Here is a 9029-nt window from a genome sequence, read left to right on the forward strand (position 1 = left end):
TATGTTTGAAATGCTTAAAGGTATTTTGAAATGCTTAAAGGTAGTACATGATGCTAATCAACTAAATTTGTTGGCTTTCTTCAACCTGCTGACCCTGAGACATTCCACTTGTGAATTACTTTGTTATTTTTTTTAATTCTATTCTATTCTATTCTATTCTATTCTATTCTATTCTATTCTATTCTATTCTATTCTATTCTATTCTATTCTATTCTATTCTATTCTATTCTATTCTATTCTATTCTATTTTTTTTTAAATACAGATTAGGCTGGGGTATGTGCTTCACCTGGTACTTCACTATGCTTGTAGACTTAATGTTTGATCCAAATAGCCTGGTATAAAGTAAATACATCATTTTGCAAACAGAATGATAAGTACGTTGTGCTGAAAATGCTGAGCAGACATACAAATCAAGTGTCACACACTTACCAAAGGTTGTCTTCGATGGGAAGTGTCAGATGTTGAGAGAGCTGGTCCCTTACCTGACCAGAGGTATTCAGCCTATGACTCTCAAGCTTCATTGAATCTGCCAGCAGATCAAATTCTCTTTCCATGGGGTGTTACACCAAGCAGCTCCTTAAGAGGAGTATTTTCTTCTTAAAAGTATATTAAAAAATGTTAAAAAGCTTTGCTGTCTTTTTTTTTTTTTTTTTTTTTTTTAAGTTTTCATATTATGCTATGAAAGACCAACAAGCAAAATTAATAAGAAATTAAAATAGTCCGTTGTTTAATCCCACGGTCTTTCACCTGTGATTGACCCTATATTGAGAGTAATATGTGATGGATTATGTATGGGGTGAGTCATGCATAACCTGTCAGCAAAAGGCTGACAAATTTTCTTTGCCAATTTTCAAAACTGATAAAAAGGCAAGGATTGATAACAGATACAATGTAAAGGATTTTGTGTATTCATATATAGATGGTATATAAAAATGCAATAGATTGTAACTGAAGCAGATTGCAATCTGCATTGCAACTTTTCTGCATAAATTCTTATGCACATAATGTTTATATCTGGAAAGTCAGACTACTAAATGAAAACTATTTTGGAATAACTAAAGCCAACTGAAACTATGATATCTGAAACAGCACAGCAGAGCAGTATCCATGAAATGCAGGAAATCCTCTTTAAATTGCAGTCATGAATGGACTGCTTTAATTATTATCGTGAAAGTTTGATAGTCCTTACTTGCAATTAGTAGCAACATTTTCTGCAAAGGGTCCTGTTGACTTTAAACAGGAACTTCTGCACAATAATACGACAGAAGAAATGATGTAGAGAGAATTGAGAATACTTTATAGTAAAACATAAGGCACTAAATGTTGGGATATCTGTACGCTGCCCCAGACATGATATATTGATATATATTCAGAGCCCATTCATTATATTTAGTTATTTACTAATAACTAAAAACTACACCATGTGCAGCTCTTTTTGTGAGGATTTTACACTCTTAAGTACACAAAGACAAAATAATGGAGAGCTGCTTCAGTTTTTAGTTGCTAGAGAATCTGAGAGATATCAGGGAGAATTTATGAGGGACATGTCCTTGGAGTCCTCTTAGCAAGAGAGGGAATTACTGCTAGTCTTTAGATGGGTAATGTTTTCCTTTCCTTTTTGCCTCAAGAAGAAAAGTCTGCAAGACTCTCATGCAAAAACCTTTAATGGAGAAAGAAAACAAACTAATTTTCAAGCCCCAGTTTTAAATTGTGGAAACAGAGGTCAAAATGACATCAACCTTACCATACACTTTTTTTTTTTTTTTTTTTTTAATTAAGCAAGTTTGACATGACAGTTTAAGTAAGGAATAATTAAAACACCCCATGAGATTAGCCTCAGAATGATTTCTGTGATCATACCTGATCTTTGCTTAAAAAGCAAGTTTTTTACTCCTGAAAAAGTGTTTGTTTTTTTTTTGTTGTTGTTTTTTGTTTTGTTTTTTGTTTTTATAGCAGAACAAATGGAAATACAAGCTACAGTTGTATTCCCTAGTAATATTTTGTCTTCATTTCTATTAATATGATAATTCTTCTACATCTTTTCAATATTAAACGCTTGTTATTAAGAAAAAAATATTTAACCAGGTTTTAGTAATTAACAAGTATATTATTTGAGCTTGCTATAACATCAGGAAACTTTTCTAAGCTATTTTGTTCCTACATATGTTTGTGTCCCAGTCTTGGACAGAATTAATTAATTGGGATAATTAATAAATTTAATAATTTAATAATAATTTATTAATTGTCCCAGCTAGGACAGAATTAATTTTTCTCTTAGTAGCTGGTATTGTGCTGCATTTTGTATTTAGGATTAAATAATGGTGATAGAACACCGATATTTTAGTTGTTGCAGAGCAGTGCTTACACTGAGGCAAGGACTGATCAGCTTCTCCTACTGTCTTGCCAGAAACTGGCAGTTGCTTAGTCAATCCTAGTCACAGAAGTGTTAAGTTAATTTTACAAAATGTACAGAGAAATTGGTGAAAAAAAATATATATATACATATATCCATCATGCTTACAAATAAAGAAAACAAACAGCATAACGGGAAAAAAGCACTTGTCCTTTGTGAATCTATTTTTTTTTTCTTATTGGTGTGGCTTGCAGGAGAAGTAGGCATGATCTATTCAGATGAGGATGCAAGTTTTACGAAGACAGAATATCTTTAACTTTCATCAGTTTTCTGGCTGCGCTGAGGATTTCTCCTTACGAGTAGAAAAGGCAACGCCATTTATCCTTGGCTGAGAATCACTGGTACATTTCAACAATGGAATTAGTTGTTCAGTGCATTACAATGACTTTCTTTCTGTAATTTGCCATTAATATGCTTCTACCTGAACAGTTTAAACTGTGAATTAAATTGCTAAAGGGAAAAATGACAAAACTATTCTTTGATTCTATCTAAAAGTGTATGGTTATAGTCTCTGCACATAGTAATGTTCATTCCTCTCTTCCCAACAATTTTACTTTAACTTGTCTAAGTTTTCTTTTTAACTCATGAAAAAGGGTAGCATAGGTCTAATACTGTACTTCTACACATTTTGGTATTTCTAAGAATATACATCATTTATCAATCAGGACTTCTATTTGTGTATTGATACACTGGTTTAAGGGTATATACGTACCTTTCTCAAAGGCGCTGTGCTTGTTGAAGCAAAAATCTCCACACAACATTGAAAGATTAAGAAGAAACATTAACATTGGCAAAATCTTTTTATTGTCTAACAAAACACGTCTTTGTGTCTTTTCATAGCTGGTCTTCTTCCTTGTGAAGTCAACTGCTTAAGATATTTAAATGGGAAAACATCTTTACATCTGGAGTTCCACCAGCTGTCTGCCTCTTCTCTGAAACTAAGGGAAGAGAATATTTCATGGTTAACTGTAAGATGCAAATGTTCCAAATTCATAAATATGTTCTTTGAATAACACTACCTATATAGATGATGTTTTATGCATAACATTTTTTCCTCTCTCAAACTGTTATTTGTTAGACATCTGTAAAGATCTGAGGCACTGGACTCCTTTTTATGATATTTTCATGTGCATTGTTAAGTGGTCTCGCCAGATAACAAAATTAAATGATCTGTATTGCATTTTTGATACCATACTTACAGTAGTAAATTCAGCGTATTTGTGAAAACAGCAAAGGTTTTGGTAACACATTCCAAGATACAAGATAGCTAACCCTTCCCAGCTGGCACTACACTATTCCCGTATCAAATCTCATAGCCTTCAAATCTCATAAGTTTTAGCACTGAATTTTATCAGTAAGCACTGATATGATTTTGGATATCATTTGTCACCACCATTTGACATTTTCCTAGATCTGTTTTCAGGTACATGAGCATCCTGGGAAGCTCCTAGACCCAATGAGTCACACTGACCTGCTAGAGCTTGAAAGGTAAAGTTGAGATTTGGTGTCCAGATGCTGGGGTTGTTCCCAGGGGAAGGGAAAGGAGTGGAGTAGGATCATTTCTGTTTCATCCCTTTCTTTAGTTTTCTGTCCTGCAATGAAAGAAATACTTTTCTCATGACAGATAACACCACATTTGAATAAAGCTACCTATATCTTTATATAATTTTTTACTTTTTATCTGCTCCTTTCGGAACACAGTACACAGACTGAGCACAGTAAATAAGGTTTTTTTTTTTTTTTTTTTTTTTTTTTTTTTTTTTTTTAATCAGGGAATATTCTCCCATATTAAATTTCTCATTCATTCTGGAACCTACAGGCAGCATAAAATATGCCTTGTGTCAGTGCCGTCACAGCCTGGAGACACATTGCAAAGCCAGGAATAGAATGACCTTCTGATAGCTATCTACTTGTGATAATAGTATAGATGGAGTGTCAGTCATACTCCCCACATCTGTTCCAGCTAGGGAAGAAACACAGCCTATTCACTTGTATGTCTAGCCCGATAATATTGGCCAGAACTCCATCTGATAAGCAAATGTGATATTTCTCATTCTCTTAATATATATAGTATATAATTCTAAATATCTTATTGTCTGAAACCATTGCAGCATGTACAGGTCTTTTTTTTTTTTTTTTTTTTTTTTCCCCACTAAAGTATTTCAGGATCATTACTGACTCTCACACAATTATTGGGAAGTTATTCTCTTTGGGTTATTTATTGGCTCTTCCTTCATCCATTGAGTACTAAATGCCTTTAAATAAGTTTCCATAAGATATACCATCTCTTGTGTTTCTTTATTCCTATTTCAGTGTTTTTAAAGTTATCAGTATAAAAAATAGAGAAAAAATATACCAAGGCAGCTGGGGAGAATATGAATTATTAAGATTCTGAGCTAGCAGTAAATGAACACGTCACAATTACACTTTCATGTGCTTATGAGTTGAACATCTATGGCTTCTTGGCAGTGGAGGTAGTTGCACTATGGAAGGCCTCCAAGTTTAAAGGTAATCTTTTGTTTTCCCTTCTTATTCTTCACTAATTCTTCCCTTCTCTTTCTTTTGTTCTCATTCATATTTTTTTAATGGACTTTTATCTTCCTATGATTATGCTAGCAGCTTCAAGAGGCAATTACAGAACCTAATCAGGTGTTTTGGGGTGAGGCAAAACACTCTTAGAGATGCAAAGATGGATAAAAGGGAGAATATAAAAAGTAGGAATAAGTGGCACGCATTTGAATCATGGCAAAGGAGTGATGATAGGGTACCACAGACACTGTATAGGGGTCTAGTATGGTTCACAGCTCTTTGGAAAGTTAAGTAAAAGCAAGAGACTACTGAGAAACTCCTGGGGAACCTCATGAAGCTAATTGTTTCAGCAAATGATGTTACAAGAACTTTTTGCTAAGAATTACTTTTCAGTGCACAAACAGAGGAACAAATGTGTTCATTTTGCTAGATTTTTTATTTAAAAAATCGGTCAAAGAAAAGACCCAGAGAATTATTTTACATATAGGGCCATAGTATAATTAGCATAGCAAGGTTAGCTGTGAGGTAAAACCTATCTCTTCAGGCCTTTATCCTGTTGGACTTGTCTTCCTTGGAGTCAAGGCAAGATGTTCACTGATTTCAGCAAGAATGAGATTCAGCTGAGACAGCAATTTATTTATTTATTTATTTATTTATTAACTACTAGACAGGACAGACCTTGAAAAACATCTTCCAAAAAAGGCTTGCTTTTAAATAGAAATAACATCTTCATTTTGTAGGCAAGATTCATGACAGTACAGTTCTACTAATATCTGTGCAGTCACTGCACAATGAATTTTGCCTATTATATATGCCTTGTTCATGAAATCTCAGCTTTTAAACAGATTGTCCTGAAACATACCTCCAAGTGGCAGAGAAAGCTTATGTTGCTGCTGATTTTATCATACAACAATGAAACATTTAGAGAATGAATTATAACTTTTCCTTGTAGCTCAGTATGGACTTCTTTGCTTTCAAATTTACACCAACAAACCTTTAAGAAACTAAATTACTTCTTTAGGTTACACAATCACACACTGAAAATGAGATTCTGGTCTCATGGCAACAAAGACACTTGCTTTCAAAAATATTTTGAAATAAACTCTTCTTACCTTTTAAACCTCAGTACCCTAGAAAAATAAAAATCTTACATAAATAAACTTAACAAATGATTATCTTCAACACAAAACAAAATGATAAAAATGATTGTAATACAAAAAGATCTACTTTATTTCTTAATATGAATTATTTGAAAAAATTGCCATAATTTTAGTTTATTAGACATAATTGCTCTATTCACATAAGAATATATTTTAGTCTACACTAAAATTTGTAAATTTGCAATTAAACACTAATCTGAAATTCTTTGTAACACTTTAAAGGCTTTTCAGAATATATCCCTGGATTTAAATGTAATAAAATTGCTCATGTGTCCAAATATAAAGGGAAAAATAGGCTGTGTTTGTGTAAGACTGACTGACTGAAATAGAAATGGAAATTCAAATAAACTGTGCTTCACAAATGATGAGGTGAAAAGATGTAGACATTACACAGTAGTTGTTACTGAGTCCTAAAAAAGTCCATTAGGCACACATGGTTTAATCAGATTTTTTTCTCTTGCTTTGAGAAGTTACATGGCACAATCAGCTCAGACACACTGGCAGCGGTAAGTAATGCAAATGATACATTTTAATGAGTTGTCTGATGGAGAAACATTTCTTTCTTCAGATGTTTTCAGACAAAGACTCAAGTTGCAAAATTTCCTCTTCTTTTGCTTTATGATCATGAATTTTCTCAGGTTATAGAGCATAAAAAGTATTTCTTTGTGAAGGACTTGATAGGTCTTGTGAAGGCCTCCCAGCTCACATCTAATGAAATCTCACCAACTTTAAAAATTATGGACAGATTTCTTTAGCAGTGTCCAGCCTCCATGGCCTGCCCTGCCACCAAGCTGACATAAGTTCTGCTGGAAGAAAAAGTCTTTACTCCTTTACCAGAAACACTCTATTGAATATGAAAAGAAGTATGCTGGGATTTCAGATGCAATATTGAGGGAAAGAAGGTGACCATTAATTTTTTGGGTTGCAACCTAAGAGATTCCTGGTGGTCATGGTAAGTCTGCTTACCTTGACCTTGAGACTAACATAGAAAGAACTTGATGCTGAGTGGTTAAAATTAGATCATGATAAGACTGAAAGGAGATTTAACTAGAACATGTAAGACCTGAATATGTAAAGGACGTCAATGGGAAGCTCACACGAATGCCAAAATTTTGTGTCTTGCTAAGTGTTTAGGCAGGCCAGATGATCTTAGGTGGCTTCTAGAGCTGGGATGTGCCCAGACCTCTTGCGTTTGGTGATTCACTCACAAATGAATCTTGAATTCCTTCTCCATTCAAGGCTACTCAGTTCAAGGACCTTTCCACAAACCCAAGCTAAGTATTTTGAGGTCAGTTCAGTCACAGGCACAGCTTCACCAATTTCTCTATTAACAAAGTCATTTTAGGACATTATTGGCTTGTTTTATATTTCCTAAAAGCCTGTGTAAGATTGAATTTTTTGAGTCTGTGTATTAGATATTACCAAATGCTAATAAAATCAATAAACATAATTCATATCTTCAAAATAGTTTCAAAATTTCAGCTGGAATTAATTTGACCTTGCTGAGTTTTCTTCACAAGTCAATACACAATTAAGATTTTATGAGGCTGATAAAGGTAACAGATAAGTAGTAAATACAAACAGAGAGTGTTATATAATTGCCTGATCTGCTTAGGACAATTTACTTTGGCTAAAAAGTTGTCCTTGTTTGGAAATTTCACTTTTAAAAAGTTTCAATATTCTACTACGACAATAACTAAATAAATACCGATGGTGCAGATGAGGTTACTAGAAACTAAGGCTGTTCATTAAACTATTGTCATAAGCTAAGACAATGAACTTGCAATAATAAGTATCCACAAGTTTTTGATGTGTTAATGCAATGAAAGGGAAAATAATTCATGATTAGATTTTCAAAGATTAGAAGGTGAAGAAAGATTCAAAATGAATACTAATTTGGTTTCGGAAGCCTTGAGGAAGCTATGCCCTTCATGGAAAAATTCTGTTTTTGAATTAGCAAGATATTTTGTCTGCCAGATGAACATAATTGAAATAAAGGGCTTAAACAGACAGAACAGAAGCTAGCCTTGTCTTTATCCTTTGCATAGCCCTTGGCTGTGGTGCCATATCATGATATGATAACCAGTTACAGCTGGAAGCTGGTGAGGAGGTCAGTGTTTGTGAGGAGCCATGGAAAGATTTTAATCTGGCAAGTAGCTAAGAGGAAAGAAACTACCTGGAGCTGCCTTGGTTATAAAGGTGGATGGTTAAATTCACAGCCTGTATCCTCTGAGCATAGAGAGTATAAAAGGCTACAGAAAAGACCTGTCAGAAATGTCCATTCAGAGAATCGTGCAGACATGACATGTAAATTTACCTTTCTGTCAGCAAAAAGTCTCTTAGAAAAGAGTTCAATAATCTTTTGAAATCACTGGATTTCTTATCCAGTTTTCTTTTCCAGATTTCTTATTCATGGCTCACAAAAGAGTAAAACATATATCATTTAATCACATAAAATAATGACAAAGTATAGTTTTCCATTGTTGTATTTGCTGTTACTTGTCATACTTCATATATATTTAAGATATTTTATCTCTATGATTTGATTGGTTTGCTGTGGAAATCACTATATTCATAGTCAATTCTGTAGAGGATTTATGTAACCTTTTGTTATGTCAGACGGCAAACAACATTTAAAAGTAGCCAAAGTATCAATTAATGTGTATTAATTAGTTTCAAACTGTAATTACTTGCAAATAAAAATATATTTGCAAAAAAAAATCTTTTCCCTTTCATTTTGATTGCAATGGGTGAGGAACCTTAGATGGAGCTTACCTTTGTCAAGTAACAAGCAACTAAAATCATTTTTATGTGGTGTTCTAAGGTAGATAACCAACAACTGAATCATCTGAAAACATTTAAAAATAGATATATTCAAACTGCAGTTAGGGTTACTAGGGTCCTCAGAACCCTGTAATAATCAGGA

The 9029-nt window shown here is 33.5% G+C and overlaps 1 long non-coding RNA gene across 1 annotated transcript; it reads right to left on the reverse strand.

Moving 5' to 3' along the window:
• Positions 1–531: 531 nt before the first annotated feature.
• Positions 532–4009, reverse strand: LOC311439215. The gene is made up of 3 exons (XR_014694595.1): positions 3886–4009; positions 3127–3352; positions 532–597 (listed from the first exon to the last, which is right to left on the reverse strand). It is a non-coding gene; the product is annotated as an uncharacterized lncRNA (long non-coding RNA).
• Positions 4010–9029: the final 5020 nt, after the last annotated feature.

The sequence above is a fragment of the Aythya ferina genome (genome assembly GCF_964211825.1).
Source record: "Aythya ferina genome assembly, chromosome: 6".
Taxonomy (NCBI): Eukaryota; Metazoa; Chordata; class Aves; order Anseriformes; family Anatidae; genus Aythya; species Aythya ferina.